This window comes from Nyctereutes procyonoides, unplaced genomic scaffold, assembly GCF_905146905.1.
Source record: "Nyctereutes procyonoides isolate TBG_1078 unplaced genomic scaffold, NYPRO_anot_genome, whole genome shotgun sequence".
Classification (NCBI taxonomy): Eukaryota; Metazoa; Chordata; class Mammalia; order Carnivora; family Canidae; genus Nyctereutes; species Nyctereutes procyonoides.
The window spans coordinates 43,679,432-43,699,085 of NW_026575142.1; the positions used below are offsets into that span (position 1 = coordinate 43,679,432).

The window sequence follows — 19,654 nt, forward strand, 5'->3', positions numbered from 1 at the left end:
AGTGAGTGGAAGGATTGCGGAGGGCACTGGCAGTGTATTCCTCTTCCGATCTGGCTATAACTTAACTTTACGTTGGCAGAAGGACGCGTAGCAACGCTTCCTAAAACGCCTTCTTAGTAGCCACTTGGGGCTAGCCACGGGGCCCCCTTCTCTCGCCTCCAGGAAATGAGATTTCCTCTACGAGCGTAAAAGCAAAGGAACTCACTCGATCCCAATACGCCCCTATGTCTACCCTAGCCTGCTTAGTGCCCGCCGAAGCAGACACATAAACACGCAGGCAGTCCTAGGATGACACAACATTCTCACTGCTGCAAAAGCAGGAGCACAAACACACGCGATCCTCCACCGCCCGGACTTCGGGCGGAAAAGCGAGGCGCAGGCGCACCGGCGCACTGTTACCCGAGTGCCCACTTGCCCCTCCCGCTCTCGGCAATTTCACTTCCTGTCCTCTGCGCATCTGCTTCCGGGGTATTGTAGGCTCGGCCCCTCCTCAGCTCTGACCCTCCTCTGCCGGAGGAGGGGGGGAGTCGAGGGGGTGGGGAAGAGTTCGTTGTTTGTTTACACGATGTGAGCGGAAAAAGAGACCAATAAAGTTTATTCTGGAAACAAAAGGAAAAAAAAAACAGGGTGACAGAGAAAGGAGACGGGGGCGGGGGCGTGTGGCGGGGGCTAGAGAGGAGAGGGAGCTAGAAGGAGAAAGCGGCAGTTCCGGTGCCGCCGCTGCGGCCGCTGAGGTCTTGGGCTGCTGCTGCGGCGGCCGCCGGGGCTGGGGCCGCCGGCGAGGCAGGGCTCGGGCCCGGCCGGGCAGCTCCGGAGCGGCGGGGGAGAGGGGCCGGGAGGCGGGGGCCGCGCCGCCCGCTCTCCTCTCCCTCGGCGCCGCCGCCGCCGCCGCCGCCGCCGCCGCCGCCGCCGCCGCGGGGCTGGGACCCGATGTGGTTAGAGCCGCGGAGCCTGGAGCAGCCCCGAGCGTGAGTAAAGCGCCGAGCGGCCGGGAGCGGGCGCGGCGGGGATGCAGACCGGGTGGGTGTGGGGGCCTCCCCGGCGCGCCCGGCGTGTTGGGCGGGGGCCACCCTCGGGTCGTCTCCCGGCGTCGGCCCGCCGCGGAGTTCGCCTGCGATCGCCGCTCCCTCTCCCCCGCCTGCCGCTGGCCTCACCCAGATGCAGAGGCGAGGGCTCGCCGCTTACTCTCCTTTCCCCCCTGGCCGCCGCCACGCTTCGGGTTTCCTTCCTTTTCTCATTTTTTTGGGGATGGGGCGGTCTGGAATCCGAGGAAGTACACCCAGGGCCGCCGCCCCGGTCGCGGTATCTCGGCCCCCCGCGCCCTTGCACGCCCCCCGGGCCCGCGGGGAGCCGGGCTGCCGCGGGCGGCGCGGCACGAGGGACCCCGGTGGAGCCGCGAGCTGCTCCGGAGGGGCTGTCATGCCCCGGGACTCGGCCCCGCCAGCCGGGCGACCCTACCCTGCCTTTGCCTCACGCTGAGTTTAAATCGCCCGGCTGGGGCAGGGAAGGAAAACCGCTCCCCCCACCCCGCGGTTCTCCTCCCACCCTTCCTCTCGAGCTTGTGTTTTTTGTTTTTTTTTTTTTTTTTTTTTGCTTTTAACCGAGACAATCGGACGTATTGGATCTTTCATTCATAGACCTGAGACGTTGTCTGGTGATTTGTGTCTTTACTAAGTCTATTATGCGATGCCCTTTTCCTCGCTCCTAAGTGGTTCAGAAAGGTAGGGTACGCCCAGGATCGGACTGTGTAAACACCAGCCGTTCCGCCTGTGTTTTGACCGCGGCGTGAGGGGGTTTATTTTAGGATGCTGAAGGAAGAGCGGTGATGGTGGCTAGTTCCCAGGCTCGGGAATCGAAAGCTGTTTTCTTAGATGTCAATAACCGGGGGACTGTTTACGTAGTTCCATGAAGCGGTAAGGGAGCGCAACAAGGGGGGGCTTTGTAGAAGACAGCCCGTGTAGTCTTTAATGGGTTACAGTTGTGATTTCGTTTTAGAAAAGCTTCCTCATTCCAGTGCCGTTGTGCACGCGTGGGACATGGGTTTGCGAGATGATATTTTGAATCCAGTTTGTGAGGTCTGGGACAACCCCTCGAAAACTTGGGTAGATAGACGAGTAAGCCAAGTCGGGTGATTTCAGTGGCCACATTTGAACCACTGCAGACAGCATTGGTCGCATGTTTTCCTCCTTAGAAAATACATTCTCAAGGGTATTTGCTTACAAATTTGCTTTTATACAGGCTTGTGTGATGGGGTTGAGAAGAGACCTGAAAAATACTTAAGATACCATGTTGCTAGTTTAGTTTGGATAAATCAGAATACCCTATGTCTCTATTAAGAGGCCCTCAAAGCAACTGCAGTGTAAGAGTTTGTTACTATGTGTATTCAAGTTTTAAGATTTTTTTTAAACTAGAATGTTGCATTCTGGTTGACAGCATAGATTTTTAGCTAAACTTCACATATTATGGAAAATTTTGATTATCAGATTAACTGTTCTGCAGTGTCATCAACCAAAATTATCTGAAGAGGGCCCAGTGTGTGTGTGTGTGTGTGTGTGTGTGTGTGTGTGTGTGCTTGTTTTGTTTTTTAAGTTTTCTCATGTGGTGTTTTGGGATGAAATTAAATAAAATGTCATCCATAACTTTTTTCAAAAGTTTCTTGTGCATTTTCCATCTCTGTAAGATAGAGTGCTTTTGTGTGCGTGCGTGCTTGTTTTGTTTTTTAAGTTTTCTCATGTGGTGTTTTGGGATGAAATTAAATAAAATTTCATCCATAACTTTTTTCAAAAGTTTCTTGTGCATTTTCCATCTCTGTAAGATAGAGTGCTTTTCTTTGCAAAATAAGTAATTGAAAGAAATGATAGCACATCATAATAGTAATACCTCCATGGACAAAATAGAAAGTAAATGAATATTAATATTCTGTTGACTGTGAGTATGAAGTTTGAAGGCATTTCTGTCAGTTTTAGTTGGAGAATTAAAAATGAGCCACATGTAAATGCAGAACAGTGTTTTTATATAATTAAAGTTTTTAAATTTTAAGTAAATTGGATTTAGTATGAAAGAGATGTCGCTCCGTACAGCACTGTACTTGAACTGAAAGATTACTGCATCAGTGTGTGTATTCTCATGGGGCTGGACATATGTAAAAGGGAGACTAAAAGAACAGTGACTCTGCCTGGCTCTGTGTATGGAACAGTCCTTCTGGAGGCAGAGCTTCCTTCCTCTCAGGATAAGATCCTCTCCATCTCAAATAAGTATTCCCTAAAAAATAACAACAACAAAAACCAACCACCTACATTTATAAATGAAATACTTGTATAAGAAGGTAGATCATAATAATGTTTTTCCTAAAACAGTTTACTTTGTGTGTAGCTTTCTTGTTTGGAGCCCTTTACTGAACAGAGTTTTAACATTTGTTGTTACCATTAAAGGGCATTTGCTCTGTTGATCTGTTTATTTGAAAAGAGCTAACTTAATCCCAGTTGATCTCTTTAGCAACTGGAGTAGCATTAAAAGGATCAGTTCTCTATTTTATTATTTTAATATCTTGAATTCTAGGGTAGGTGTGATTCTTTAAGTAAAATGTGTTCCTTAAGCATCATAAAGATTTCATCTTTGATAAAAATATGTATGATCTTTAAAATTGTGCAGTTTTAGCTGCATAAATCGTGGAATATTGTGGTTTGTATTCATTAGCACAGTTATCAAGCTGTTTTCTTAAGTGCGGTCTTGAATTACAGCAATCCTGTAGCCAGGCAGTATTACTATCTCCGAGAAATGACATTTTAATCTGAGGTCATACAGGCATCAGGTGACAGACTCATTGACAAAACCAGTGTTTTCTGATTCCTTTCAGTATATCAAGCTACCTCTAACCTGCTTCATCCTGCTTTTTAATAGATAAAGAAACTAAGGCCCAGAGAAGTTAATTACTTAAGATCACCTTTTCCTTTATTTCCAATAATAAGTATATGTTTTTAATTCCCTATATAGCTTGAACAGTAGTTTTCAATACAGGCTACATATTAGAATCATCTAGTTATCTTTTTAAAAGTACCAGGACCAGGACACATGGGTGGTTCAGTGGTTGAGCGTCTGCCTTTGGCTCAGGTCATGATCCCGGGGTCCTGGAATTGAGTCTCGCCTCGGGTTCCCCACAGGGAGCCTGCTTCTCCCTCTGCCTATGTCTCTGCTTCTTTTTGTGTGTCTCCCATGAATAAATACATAAAAATCTTAAAAAAAAAAAAAAAAAGAAGAAGAAGTAGTAGTACCAGGACCAGAGATTGTGATTTAATTGGTCTGAGATGGGGCCCAGACATCTGTGATTTCTTCATTTGTTTTAAAGTTCCTCAGGTAATAGTAATAGACAAGATTATAAAGCCCTTTCTTTCAAAGACATGCATGGTTTGGTCCTTGCTTGTCTCTCTAGGTTCATTTCTCCTCCCACAGCTTCTTTGGCCTTTCCCTGATCTCTTGTGCAAATGCTCTTCCTGAAATATTTGCACTCTCTATACCTCTTCCTTAACTCACTGACTCCTACTTGTCTTTCACATCACCTCTTTCAAAAAGTCTAGTCTGGGTAGGTATCACTACTTCCTGTTCCCATAGCATCTTGTATTCCCACTGTCATAGCATTGACTCACTGCATTATAATTGCCTATTTGTCTGTATCCTCCACCAGGATATAAATTCCATGAGGATAGGGAATCTTTCTATTTTATATATAGTTGTATTCTTCTTATTGGCAGGGACGGTAGCCAGTACATAATAGGCCTTATTAACTGAATAAATAAGTATATTGGCAAAAGATTTCTTTGCAACATGTAATAATTTACAAACACCAATCAAGTTTTTATTTCTGCCAAATACATTTAATATCTTTGGTCACTAAAAAATGTATATCCCTGAAGTTGCCACACATATAATTTCATTTGGAGACAGTCAAGACATTATAAATTATACCAAGCATGACTCAACCCCAAAGACACACACACAAGCAAAAATAAGGATTATTATGCACAGAACTGCACTGGAAATCAGGAGACTTGAATTCAAATATCAGTTTCACCACAAACATTGCATCCTTGGGCAAGTCTCAGTCTTTTCTGGGCCTCTGTTTCCTCATCTGTAACACAGAGAGATTGTACCAGGTGTTCTGCATGGTACCCATGTAGCCTTAAATCTTATGAGTAATAACAATACAGCTTTGGAATCTGAAGCTCCTTGGTTGAGTACTTGTCTCTTGCAGTTACTGACAGGATTACTTTGGATTGATTTCCTAATCTGCATAATGGGAGTAATTACTATTCAATAGACTCTTGTTGAAATTTTGAATGAAATCTAGATCTAAGAGAGTTTTTTTGTCCCTGTATCAGGCACTTAATAAATGTTCATTTCCTTTCCCCCCTAGGAGGTGTTAGATCTCATGAGTGGACTTAGATAACAAAAAGACATAGTTTATATAATCCTATTTTCCACTTTGCTAACTGTTAGCACTACAGATGTGACTAGGGACCAAAATCACTGTGACTTTTAGTTTCATTTTCTTAGAATCCCATTGCACTGTCAAACATCCAGGTGTTAGCCTGTTTGGGAAGTAATTGTGCCTAGGAGTTTCAACCATGACACGATATCGATATACCTATAATACATAATATGAAGGAGGAAAGAATCTGGTGACCTTACAGCATCTCCAAAGACAAGTGATATCAGACTTGACCATTCCAAAAGAAGAGGACAAATTAAAACTATAGGTGACTTATAAAAGAAAACTCAAAATTTTGATAAAACCTCAGTTCACCAAAGCTTAAAATTCAGGGATCATGATTTAGTAATTTCTGGGAGATACAGAAAATATACCCCCGGTGAGGACCAAATTCAAAAGGTAAGATTGGGATCCCTGGGTGGCGCAGGGGTTTAGCGCCTGCCTTTGGCCCAGGGCGCGATCCCGGAGACCCGGGATCGAATCCCACGTCGGGCTCCCGGTGCATGGAGCCTGCTTCTCCCTCTGCCTGTGTCTCTGCCTCTCTCTCTCTCTCTGTGACTATCATAAATAAATAAATAAAAATAAAAAAAATAGTCAAAAGGTAAGATTGTTCTTGATGTCAGATTAGCAATTTCAGATATCAACAGACTGAAATTATTGATATTTTTCTTTATTTGGGAGCCATGTGTTTAAATATATAGTTAGCCTTTATTTGGTAGTAGAGAGTAACCTTACGTGTAGTGTAAATAGTACCTCTTGGCTAGAGTTCCTTGATACCAATCTTATTTTTATATAAACCAAATTGGTGTGCCTGAGTTTTCCCTTAAGTTTGTATTTAAAGTGAATTTTACTACCAGTCATTTTGGAAAAAAAAATACTATAATAAAACTTAAAAACTGTGGGGAGGAGAAACTGAAATATTAGGGCATAAAAAAGAAATGTGAAGCAACACATAGTAAAATCTGAGAATTCAACTTGAAGTCTTGTGATTTCCATCACTGAAAAAGGTTATTAAATTTTAAATATATCAATAGTGTTTTATAGCTATATGTGTCTTATTCACATTTAATCCTTTATTCTGTGAACTGATTGATCTTGGTTAAGGAACTTTTAAGTGTTCTTTCTTCCTCTTCCCAAATACATAGTTTGGGGAGTTTAAAGTTAAAATCTTCCAATAAAGAATTTACAAGTTTGTAATAAATGTGGTAACTTAGAGCTTTTTCAAGTTTAATATTAAGTTGAAGCTGTTTTTAAGTGTGGATTATAGAGCTCTGATCTAGAGGGCTAAGGGACTAAATTCCAGTCCCAAAATGTTACTTTGTATTTGTGTATGGGGAAGAAGATGAAGATTATATCAAATTTTTGCCTCTTTTCCTGGATTGATAGGAATTGTATTATGTTGCTTGCTAAGTAAATCATATAATGAGATAATTTAAGTGATCTCAAATTATATAAAATTATTAAGGAAGAATATACATACTAATCATTATTCTAAGTTTATATCTAATATAAGAATTTCATATTTAGCTCAATAACTAAGTACTCATTTCTTCTGTATTACTTAGTAGTTACGTTGATAATTTATCAAAATTGTTGTCATGTAGTAGAAATTAAGTTTTAGTGACATTTGGCATATAATTGCAATTGTTATGGAGTCTTTGTATCAAAACCAGCATTAGGATTTAAAATAAAGGTGAGATTAAAAAATAGTAAGAATCTTTACAGATCATACCTATCTGGTATACTTCAGATTTTAAATATTTGTATAGTGGAAGCCAAAAAAGTCAATGTTGTGATTTGAAAAAAAGCTGCCACAGAATAGAACATCTATTCTGATCATAATTCTCTTGCCAACCTCAATACCTACTCAAGCCTTAGTAAGACAGAGTGGAGATACGCATCTTACAAAGTACTATAGAAAGTTAAAACAATATTATGAAGATAATTTTAAGCATAAATTTTTTTTTAACAGGAAGAAATCATGTTCATTCTTGTTATCTTCAGCACTTAGCATAGTGCCTAAAAGTAAGTGGCCAATAAGCATTGATATTTTTGCAGCAAAATCATAATTAAGAATCAAAATATTTTTCTTATCTTTTATCAGTTTGTAGCTATATACTTTAAACTATCTGAAAAGTAGGTAAGTTGCTCTGTGCCAGTCTTAGTTGATCATTTATTGAATATAAACTTGAAGTATAGCAGAAACACTTTTCTGTAAGTTGTTAACAAGTTGCATATTTCTCTTGCTTTGGGGGATATTTTTAAGAGAGGAGGTTAAGGAGAGACTGTGTGCTATGGTGAAAAGAACACTGAATTAGGAATCTAAAACCTGGGTTCTTTTTTTTTTTTTTTTTAAGATTTTATTTATTTACTCATGAGAGACACACAGAGAGAAAGAGAGGTAGAGACACAGGCAGAGGGAGAAGCACAGGCCCCATGCAGGGAGCCTGACATGGGACTTCATCCTGGGTTTCCAGGATCACGCCCTTGGCTGAAGCGGCGCTAAACCACTGAGCCACCCAGGCTGCCCTAAAATCTGGGTTCTACGTTGAACTATTAACCAACTGTTTAGTTTTAAATCTTAATCTTTTGCCGCTTGTTCCTTTTACCTACACAATTTCTTTTTTTTTCCTACACAATTACTAATGTTCTTTACAATTCCAAAATTCTGTGAGATTCCTAGTATTTTCAAGTCTATTTCTGATTTCAAGAAAAAGTAAGCCACTCCCTAAAAAGGGAAGACAGTCTATGCCAGTTTGTTTTGTTTTCAGAAGCTAAAATCTTATCTGCTTGTTTATAAATGTGCACATATTTGAAGGCCCTTGTATGAAAATCTGTGGCATAGACAAACTGGCATCAGAAAAGAATGGGCTGGAAAAGATTCTTTTCTTTCTGACCATCAGTGACTTTGGAAATCAAACTAACTTCAGGCATGGCCATTTTAGTTACTGGCACTCAGGCAGTTGAATGACAGGCATGGAGAGTAGGTCATCCATTGCATACCAGTTGCCAGGGTTATGAAGGACAGCAAACCTGTCACAGCACCCTTAATAGCCACTGGTCACCATCCTTACTTGTTAAAGACTTCTAGGAAAGTATGTTCCACAGTTTCCTTTGGTGACCCACCCCATGAGATGGTTTTCAGAAACTGTGTTCTAATTTTAGGAATATAATTCCAGAGACACAGTAAGCCTCTTTTTGTTCCAGATACGTCCTTTTTGCGCAGATATAAGGAAAGATAACAAAAATCATCGTTCTTGATTAGAAAGCATTGGTATGAATATGAATTTATAGAGTACATCATCAAGTATAAAGCATCACTAATGGGAAAAATTGTGGGGGGGGAGTTTGAAATTAGGACTACTAGTGTCCAATCTGAAATCAAACCATACTTGATAGTAGGGAAAGGAAAAACTGTGTTTTATACTTCACTTTTTAAATTTATAAATATTAATAGTAATATCATTTTGAAGTTGTCCATTTGAATTATTTCCTTAAAATCTAATGGCTATTATTATTTGCATTTGAGACTCCCATAGGCAGCATCTTAATGTATTTATGAAAGAGATATTCTTATTCTTTTTCTCTATATGGGAGTTGTAAAGGTTGAACATGACTTTTTCAAAGCAGCTTCTGTACTTGTCTTTATAATAATAAGTACTCAAAGTACTTTGGAATATTAGTAATTTTATAGTGTGGAGACTGATTGTTTTCTCTTCACTAGAAATGGCCAACTTTCAATTCTCTTAGTGATATTATGGGGCTCCAGATTTCTTCAAAATCACTTTGAATAATTTTGACTAATTCTGTACAATAAAAAGCAACCTTTTTTATAGCCATGTTATATTCATGGCACTACTAGTGTATAGCTAAATGTATCTACTAATGTACAACTACTAAAGAGCATTGCTAAATATATCATGCTATGGTCTTTTTTGTTGAGTATAAATATCATGCATATAAATTAGTATATTTCTCCTACAAATATTTTTTTTTAGCTACTAAAATGAAGGTAAGTTACTTGACAATAGGACAGAATATTTGAAGTTAGTACAGTCTTAAAATAAGCCAAGAAGTGTGCTTAGCTTGTTGAAAAATACAGTCAGTGTACTTAGGCTTCTTTAATTTTCTTTCTCCAAAATATACGTCATAATGGCTAAGAGCATGTGCTCTGGAGCCAGACTATTGAGATTAGTAGTTTTGTAGCTTAGGGCAAGTTATTTAACCTGTCTGGGTTAAACACTCTCCGGGTTAATAGACATTTCCTTGTTTGTAAAAGAAGGATGATAACAGTACCTACATCATAATATTGTAATGAGGATTAAATGATTAATACATTAAAGCATTTAGAACAGTGCCTAGCATGTAGTAAGCACTCAACTCCAGGACACCTGGGTGGCTCAGTGGTTGAGTATCTATCTTCGACTCAGGGCGTGATCCCAGAGTCCCAGGATCCAGTTTGCATCAGGCTCCCCACAGGGAGCCTGCTTCTCCTTCTGCCTATGTTTCTGCCTCTCTCTCTGTGTCTTTCATGAATAAGTAAATGAAATCTTAAAAAAAAAAAAATTAGGCTCCTTGAGAGCACAAACTGCGTCATATTCATCAATTTATTTGGGGGCTTTAACATTATGTAGTGAATTGAATTTTGTCCATTCTGAGGATTTACTAATGGATCCAGTCTCTGGAGAGTGAACAGTAAGATTGCCTTCTAACAAGTTTCTTGATTACTGCTTGCTTTTTGTTCTGTTATAACTTTTAAAATTTCTTTCTAGCTCTAGGAACCTGAATTCTGTTTCATACCTATTCCTAAGAGAAGTTAGCATATGGAGATTTAGCTTGATAGAAATGAGAGATTGATGAATGGAAGATACTAGGTAAATGGATGTACATTTTTCATGTCTAATCTGATCTTCCTTGGATCGATTTTTCCCTGTCAATTCTTGGAATCTCAAAATCCCTGGCAGATATCTTAATATCACTCGGCCATTGAAGCAATACTTGTTTCGAGCTACTAGGCATTTCTTTTCCCTGTCCTCCATGTGCTAAAGACTATAGTTGTGTCATATTGTTGCATAATCCCTGTATTACATGGCTTTTATAGAATTCACATGTCATGTTTTAAAGCTGCTTATATCTCACACATTATACTTGTTATGAAGCCTTTATTAAATACCATATTTACTCTTTTGTATATCATTTTGTTGCCCAGTTTACACTCATTGGACGTTGTGTAAAACTTACAAGTCATTTATGTGAAAATAAGGAAAGCAACCATGCATTCTGATTTTTCAATGAGTTGTCTCTAATTCTTTGCTTTTTTTTTTTAAGATTTTATTTATTTATTCATGAGAGACAGAGAGAGGCAGAGACATAGGCAGAGGGAGAAGCAGGCTCCATGCAGGGAGCCCAATGTGGAACTCGATCCCTGGTCTCTAGGATGACACCCTGAGCCAAAGGCAGATGCCCAACCACTGAGCCTTTAATTACTAACTTACCTACACAGCATCATTGATACAAATGTTTGTGGTATCATCTTGTTGGCACCTTACATAAATGAGACTGTTAGTTCATATTTAAGTGTTTGGTAAATATTTATGTTTATCTTTTCTCACCTCCTACTTTTTAGCCATTTAGCCTGTTCTTGATGGTCACACACCATAACTTATTCTTCTCAAGTTGGTGATCCTATCACCTGTATCTCTCATATACCAATTGATAGTAACAATAAAATCTATATACTTTTTAAAACTATAATATATCATTATTAATTTATATGGATATTTCTTTAGAAAGGATCTATAATTTTAGGACAGTTATGCAAAATTTTCATTATTACTTTTAAAGAATTGAGCATACTTCTAAACATTTTTTTTATCCATGTGAAACTATATAGAATTTCATTTCTTTTAGGGGGTGGTATGTGCAGTGAAAAAAAAACAAAAACTAAAGAAAACATGACAATAGACTGTTCTAGTACTGACCAAGAGTTTATTGCCTTAGTATCTGGTTGCAATTAACTTAGGCATTGAATTTAAGAATTAACTACTTATTTTAAAATGGCATCATGGAGAGTTATAGCTAACAACCTGTGTGAGAAAATTTCCTTGATTTTTCTAAATGTACACATAAGTATGTATACTTTGAGTTACCTCAAACCCAAACTTTAATATCATGAATCTGGGAAAGAGGAATATTATGGACTTTGTAAATGTTATCTCCCTTAGTCCTCACAGTAGCAGTTCACACATTAGGAAACTAAAGTTCCACGTCTAATCAGTACAGTGGAGTCTCATCACAATTTACGTGAATTCAACTATATATACCCAGCCAAAAGTAAAATCATGACAGAAGTAATCATTTAAATATTGCGGTCACATCCCACTACTGAGCTTTTGTTTCAAAATAGACATGAGATTAAAGATGTGAATCTCTATCACCTCAATTGATCTCATTGTGTAAGCATGAACAACTCACAGTGTTGAGTGTGATTCTGTTAGTCAATCATATGTAATGTTCATAAAGCATAGCTTCTAATGCCAAACCTGTAGTGCTTAACCAAAGAAACAACAATCTTTTCCAGTGCTGGAAGAGAACTGGTGTTTCAGACTAGCTGAGCAATTGTGTTGATTTCCAAAGTGGCCTGCAGATATGGCCACAAGAAACCACCGTCTCTACATGTGCATCCTCTCTGAAACATACATGTACATGCATAAGCCCACACCCTTTTAAATATATATTTTATGTATTGCACATAAAATTTTATTGTGTGTTCTAGATTGCTGTAAGTATATCTTTATGCAAAATGTTTCTATACAAGGCGTTATACGAAAAATGTGTACATTGTGTTGTTTATGGATGATCTAAGAGATTTTTCAAGGAAAATGTGTACACACCCACAGACCGTGTGTTGTTTGCCACTATATACCCAGGGTCTCGCACATTGCTAAGCACAAAGTTTATTGCATCACAGGGGAAAAAATGTTTAATACTTAACTACTTATTTTTAAAATATAAATATACATGCAGTGGTCATATTTTTGCAGCTCAGATTTGAAGCCTTTCAAAAATTTCCTTCATACCCCAGATGAATTAGTTTTAAGTCATTTTAGAACAGTATGGAAATAGAATATTGGAAATTACAGCTATCTCACAACATCTGGTCCTGATATAATTACTGGACTTAGCATTACTTATGTTTCTTTCCTTTGTCCCATCTCTTCTTTTATATGTATATGGATGGATTTGCTAAAGGGAACTCAACCATACTATGCAGAATTTATTTTATGAAAACTTGAATTAGATTCGCTAACTCTTCCAACTAGAGAAATGAAAAAACTAGGATAGGACATTTAAATAAGGTTACAGATCTACATATTACTCTTACCTCCCTATGTAATATTCATTCCCTTTGTACAAACACCCACTTTTTAAATATCCTATCTAATCTGTGCAGGGAGGTAGAACTTCCCCTTAGAGTTTCCCTGTGCCAGTCTTTCTAGCTAGCCAGAAGGTAGACTACTGGGCCAAGAAGACATGATCTCTCTCACACTGGGAGAGAAGAAAGAATTGGCTCAGTGAAATGGGACATTTGGTTATAATTCCAGATCAGAATAAAAATATTTAACTGCCTGCTAGCCACGTGACACTGAAGAAGCCACTTAGGTTTTATGAGCCCGAAAAGATCACTAGATGGCTAGTAACTGAAAGAGATATTTCCAGGATGCTGTGTTCCAGAAATGAGCTTGTGCAAACTTTTAAGAATGTAGAACTCAAATAGCAGCTATGAATAAAATATAAATAAAAATAATTCAGTAGTACATTAAGTCTGCTTTATGATTATCAAGTATCTAAGAACGCAAAGATGGCTAAATATGACATTTTATAATGCATAGGTCAATGCATCTGATAAGAAAAATAAACATCTCACCAAACATGGAAAAGAAATTAATAATTTCCTTTTATCAATTTAAAAGCCAGGAATGAAGAAAAATTTCCTTAACAAAGCATATCAAACTAAAAGCTAAAATAATAATTGATGGTGAAATGCTAGAGAAACAATGACTATTAGAAACTCAGAAACCCATTATCACTACATTATTATATAACATTCTTCAGGAAGTTCTGACCAATATAGTTAAGACATGAATTAGAACCAAGAGCAATAAATACGAAAAAAACCCTGCATAATCCCATTTTTGGTATGGTATGATTGCATTCCTGGGAAAACCAAGAATCAACTGAGAAGTTTATTAGAACAAGTAAGAATGTAGAGTAGGTAGATTTAAGACAAATACTTTAAATTCAGTAGTTTGGGGATGCCTGGGTGGCTCAGTGGTTGAGTGCCTGCTTTCGGCTCAGGGCATGATCCCGGGGTCCTGCAACAGGCTTCCTGCATGGAGCCTGCTTCTCCCTCTGTCTATGTCTCTGCCTCTCCCTCTGTATCTCCTCCCACTAATAAATAAATCTTTAAAAATAAAATAAATTTACTAGTTTGCCTTTACAACAGAAGTAGTTATTTAGAAAATATGGTAGAAAAATCATAACAATGATGATGGAAAATAAAAAATTATGTTAATAAGAAATGTGGGAGTCATTTCCATGTAAGGAAACCTGAAAACTGAAAAATTCTGGGATAAAGGCAGGGTGGGGTAGGGAGGGTGGTACAGGGGGAAGAATATCATGTGCCTGAGTGGAAAGTCCCAGCTATTACAAATATCCATTTTTCTCAAGTTAACTTACAGGTTTATCATAATTCTGATTTTTAAAAAATGTGTTTGAGGAATTAACAAGATAATTCTTAGTTTTGTCCAAGCAGGTAAAGAGAAAAAAGTGAAAAACCAAGAAGAGTGACAAAGAGCTAACCACTATAGCCCTATTAGATATCAAAACATACTATAAAACCATGAAAGAGTTGGATACTGGCATAGTATTGATAGTAAAATTGATAAAGGGGAATCGAGATCCCAAAAATAGATATTCTAAATATAATGAAGGAATCCTTGGAAACCAGTAGAAAAGGGAAGATAGTGCGTTTTTTTTTTTTTTTTGAGAGTATTAAATAGTATTCAAAATAAATTTGAATCTTTATTTAATCTTATATACCAAAATAAATTCCAGGTAAACTGAGGAGTTAAATGAAATAGAGTAAATATCCTTATGCTAGTCTCATTTAAGAAAGATATTTATGTGGATGGGGAAATACCATCCAAACTTTAAAGAACTGGAAGGACTCATGAAGGACTCATACATTTGACTCAGAACATTGACATTTATTCTGTCCTTTTCTCCCACCCCCAATCTCCCCAGTTCTAATGAACAAATTAAAGATATGGAGAGCAAGATTAGAAATGTGCAAATATGTAACAGACAGATGTTTATCTCTATGTATTTGGATCAAACCATTTTATTGGTGGGCTTCATGGAAGGGTTAAAGGGCTGGGAGTCCATTGAGATTCAACGCCCTTGGCCCAGCCAGGATCTCCCCAACTTCACAGTTACAGAAAGTCAAATGTTTATCTTTAAATTTTGAAGTATTTCTGCAAATGCTTTCAAAAGTACCAAATTCAATGAATGAGTAAAGAACTTGAGAAAACAGGTTTATTTTCTAAAGTGAAAATAAAAGCAAATGGGAAAATGTTTCTCCCTGACAGATCATCAAAAAAGTGAAACTTTAAGATGCAGTGATATATTTTTACTTTTTGAGTTAGCAAGAAATGGTTTTGCTGCTGATGAAAGTGCCATGAAATGGGCTTGTTCATATATTTCTATTGGCAGTCTAAACTGATTGAACTGATTGCTGAATTAGGTCAGCAGTTTTTGTGCCTTTAAAATTAACATTTTGATGCCATAATTTCATTTGCTGTATTATATATGGAAATTTTAAAACAGCTTAAGTATTCTGTAAGTAAACCGCTATATATATCTCCCATAGAAATAGGTGGTCATACAACAAACACTATTGTTTATGAAGAATTTACAATAATTTGAGGAAATGTTTTTGAAGTGAAAAAGCAACATAAAAATCATCATACTGTATGAGCACAACTATATAAACCAAAGAAGTAAACTAAAATATTCATAGAAAAAAAAAAGCCGTAGGAGAGAACATCTCAAAAAATGGTAATAATGGTTATGTCAGATGCGTTTTTCACTGGTTTGTTTTCTTTATTCATCTGTACACCATTGCATTTTAAGTAGGTACAGAGCACAGTCTTAATAGATCTTAATAGACACTTCAGTCAATATTTAAGTGAATGAATTTCTTCAGTAAGCATGAATTACTTTTACATTGAAAGAAATATGAATACAATCCACATCTAAGTTAAGAAAAGGAGAAGTGTGGGAAGTGCCCTAGAAAGGAATGTGATTAATAATATCTTACACTTAGTTTTCCAGTTTTCACAGTTCTATTTTATAAGATCCTTTTCTGTTAATAATATCATTACTTGCTAAGTTAGGAATTTCTGTAACCTTTACTATATCCTACTTGACCTACCAAATTCAACCAATCACTAAGTCTTGGGTATTTCTTTTTGGAAATGTCTTTTGATTTCATTTTCACCTTTTCTCATAGTCACTGCCTTATTTTAGTTCTTTCCTACCCTGACTAGTCTCTCCACTTTTCTCTCTTCTACTTTCCATGCTGCTGCCAACATTACCAGACATGTAAATAACTAGCAGAATTTCATGAATGTGCTATAATAAATAGATTCTGTGGAAGAGAACAGGGGAGAGATTGACACTGCTTCCACACTGTTGCCAAAATATCACTCATCCTAAAATACAAAATTGATCTGCTTAAAGCTCAGTAACTCCTTGTGGCCTACATTTTGCTTCTCAAGCTTTGAGTATGTAAGAATCATCAGGGGAAATTTGTTACAATGTAAATTATCCCCCCAAATGTAAATTACTCAGACTCTAGAAAATCATATTCAGTGCATCTACAGGCCTGGGAACATGCATTTTTTAACAAGGCTTCCTACTCTTGGTCCTGTACATATGATCCCAGGATGAGATTTTAAGGAACGGTATAACCTTGGAATATCATTAATTTACTATCATTCTCATAATTTGGCACCAGCCTACTTTTCTGTATGGAGTTTCTGTACTTTCCCTCACTGAACACCTTGTAATCTAGCCATTGTGAACTCCCTTAAACTCACCTAGGCCTTTCTGGACCTCTGTGCTCATCATGCGTGTTCTGTTTTTGCTGCTCCTACCCAATAACTTGACCTGGGCACACTATCTTGAGCTTCTGTATTAGGTATTCCTAGAGTCACTCTTCAAGACCAAAGTCAATCCCTCCCTCCTCTGTTTTCTGTAGCCTCTGCTTATTACAGCACATACATACTGCACTAGTTTTGTTTACTTCTTTACACATCTGTCTTCCTCATTAGGTTATAAGCCTTTTGAGGTCAGGGATGTGCTTTTATTTATCTTGTACCTCTAGCATAAGCCTGGCCCATAATAATTGCTTAACAAATGTGTGTCATATAATTAACAGCCCAATAAAGAAGACCGGAAATGAGTGATTAGTCCCATTTTTCAGTAAGGAAAAAAAGGTCTTAAGAAGTTACGTATTTGCTTACAGTTACCCCGCTTGTGAGTATAGACTTGAGATTCACACCCCAAGATTCACACACGTGGCTTCTTTTCTGGTTTTGGTCCTCACAGGTAGACTGTCACAGTAAGATTACACACAAACACACTTTTTTAAGCATCTCCATCCTCTCACTTATCAGTTGATCATGTTTGGGGCGGAAGGTGTTTCAATAAACTTTCTCATCACATTCAGTCTTTGTAAAATAAAACCTCTTCCTCCAGAGCAAGAACGGATTACTAGATATTAAGCTGTTTGTCTCTCAGTTTCACATCCAACCTCCTGTGCTCTACTTTGTGATGCTTATTTGTATCCCTTACAGAAACGTGTTCTGCATATTATAAAAAAAAAAACAAAAAACAAAACCATATTATAGTACCTAATGGGTTTCCACAAATGCTAGTTTAATTAAATTCAGCTGACATTTACATATGTAACATTTTATCCTGCAACAACTAAGACAAAAAGCTATGTATGTATTAAATATTCAAGTAGGTTTCCATCATATTTTTTAAAGCTCCATTTTCATAGTTTAAATGTGTTTAGCCTGACTATAGACTTCAGTCTTAAGGTGTTGATGGAAATCAACCACCAGCTGCAAAGTTCAGATCCAGTATGCCATAGAATACATGTAGCTATGGCTTGAACCAAATGTTAGCAATGAAATATTTAGTAGCAACTGTTCTTTTAAAAGAAACATTTTAGATAATTAGAGTCATCTTGTAATACCCTTATACCCAGCTGTCAGCTTTTTACTTTTTCTGCCAATATTTCTGGAACTGAAATCAAGAAAATGGAAATTAGGGTACCATACTTTGAAATATATTAAACACTTGAAAAACTGTTATATCTTATAAAGATTTCCAAATAGAGTTCCTCAGTTAGTGTTGCAAAGATATTTATAAAAAGCAAATATCTATAATAACACCAATATTAAGCTGAAATATATGCATTGGTAAATAAGAGGAGCATTTGAGAATTTGAAGAATTTGCCTCTATGAACAGCCAGTGAACTTGAAAACTATTAAAGTAAATTTGAGAATTTTAATTTCATTTTGAAATATTGTTTCTTAATTTTGTTACCATATTTAATCAGCATCTCACTATCCTTCCATTCTCCCTTTTTAGCTTTTGTCATCTTTCTACTTTCAACATACTCAAATCTCCATTTTCTGTCACATCAACTTTCAGTAATAGTCCTGATTCCCCACGATGTTAGACAATGATAATATTACTCCCGTTTTCCTTTCAAGTCTTCTACCCTTTCACCATAAATTATGTGATTTTTACATTGTCAAGTAATGGTAATGCTGATATTTGATACTGTAACCATACTGAAACCTGCTTATGTTTTGACTATAGGTAGATTTTAATAGTTGAAACTGATACTATTTACATTAATATGATTATGTAAAATGTTTCATTCCACAACTAAATAGAACTATAGGATTAGATTTCTTTCTCTGTGTTCAACATCATGAACCATGCAAAGAATATTTTTAGCATTTCAGTCACATGGTTCCTCTTTTCATACACTTTAAAATTGCTCAAATTGTGCTGTTTCATATTTTGAGCATGATTTTATTGTATATTTTGAGGGTTTGTTTTTTTTTTCCCTAAAGTCCTCAATTCCTTTTATCTGTTGCCCAGAGCCAGTTGTGTTCTTTGTCCTGAATATTTTTTACTTGGGCTATACAGAGTTCATCTACTAGCTTGGGTTTATTACTTCATACACTTGATAAAACTTTTAGGATTGCTTTTTCTTGTTACTTATGTTGTTTGGCCACTGGGTCAGTTCCACCATGTCTAGTGTAGTAATCTTCCTCCTCCTTGACCTCCATCTTTGGTTGGGTAGAGTAATAAATCAGGTGCCTCAGAATTGGTTCATGGAAGTAAAACCCATGGAAATATCTTTATTTTTTCTTTACACATGATAACTTGCTGAGTATAGAAATCTTGGTCAAATTGTTTTCCAACATATTTTAATTGCTGCATAGTTTTTCACTACTAATTATTTTTTAGTTTAATTCCAGTGTAGTTAACATACAGTATTTTATAGTTTCAGGTATGCAACATTCACTACTGTTATTATTGAGGAGAAGACTGTTGCCAGTCAGTTAATTGTTCCTTTACATATTACTGATTCTTCCCCCTGTGAAAGCTTTTAGGCTTTTATCTTTTATTGTCTAGTATGGAGGGGTTTTTAAATATTTATTCTGCTCAGTTGTCTCTTTTAGTCTAAACATGTAAGCTTCTCCAGCTCAGATGCTTTTTATTTCTTTAATTTCTTTCTCCATTTTCCTCTTATTTCTTCTGGATTAACAAATATTTGGTTGTTGGACCTCATTGATTCATCTTCTATATCTGTTTACCCCTTATTTTCAATATGCTACTTTTTACTTTGTGTTTTAGCAGGTTTTTTTTTAATTTTGAAAATCCAATAGGTGAAATATATCATTTACTTTGCTTTTTATTATAAATAAAGATGAGTAATTATCATATGTTTTTTTGGTCACTTACATTTCTTTTTCTATGAACTCTGAGTTCACTTCTTTTTTTATCCATTTATT

The 19,654-nt window shown here is 37.1% G+C and overlaps 1 protein-coding gene across 2 annotated transcripts in view; it reads left to right on the plus strand.

Annotated features, from left to right (window-relative positions):
• Positions 1–552: 552 nt before the first annotated feature.
• Positions 553–19,654, plus strand: part of PIK3CA (phosphatidylinositol-4,5-bisphosphate 3-kinase catalytic subunit alpha) — a 79,396-nt gene continuing 60,294 nt past the window's right edge. Inside the window, exon 1 of one of the 2 annotated variants that reach the window (XM_055308125.1) lies at positions 553–968. The gene's annotated coding sequence lies outside the window, so the exon portion shown is untranslated. Of the gene's footprint in view, positions 969–1,844; positions 1,914–19,654 lie in introns of those variants that run through there. The other variant, XM_055308127.1, reaches the window with a different exon arrangement.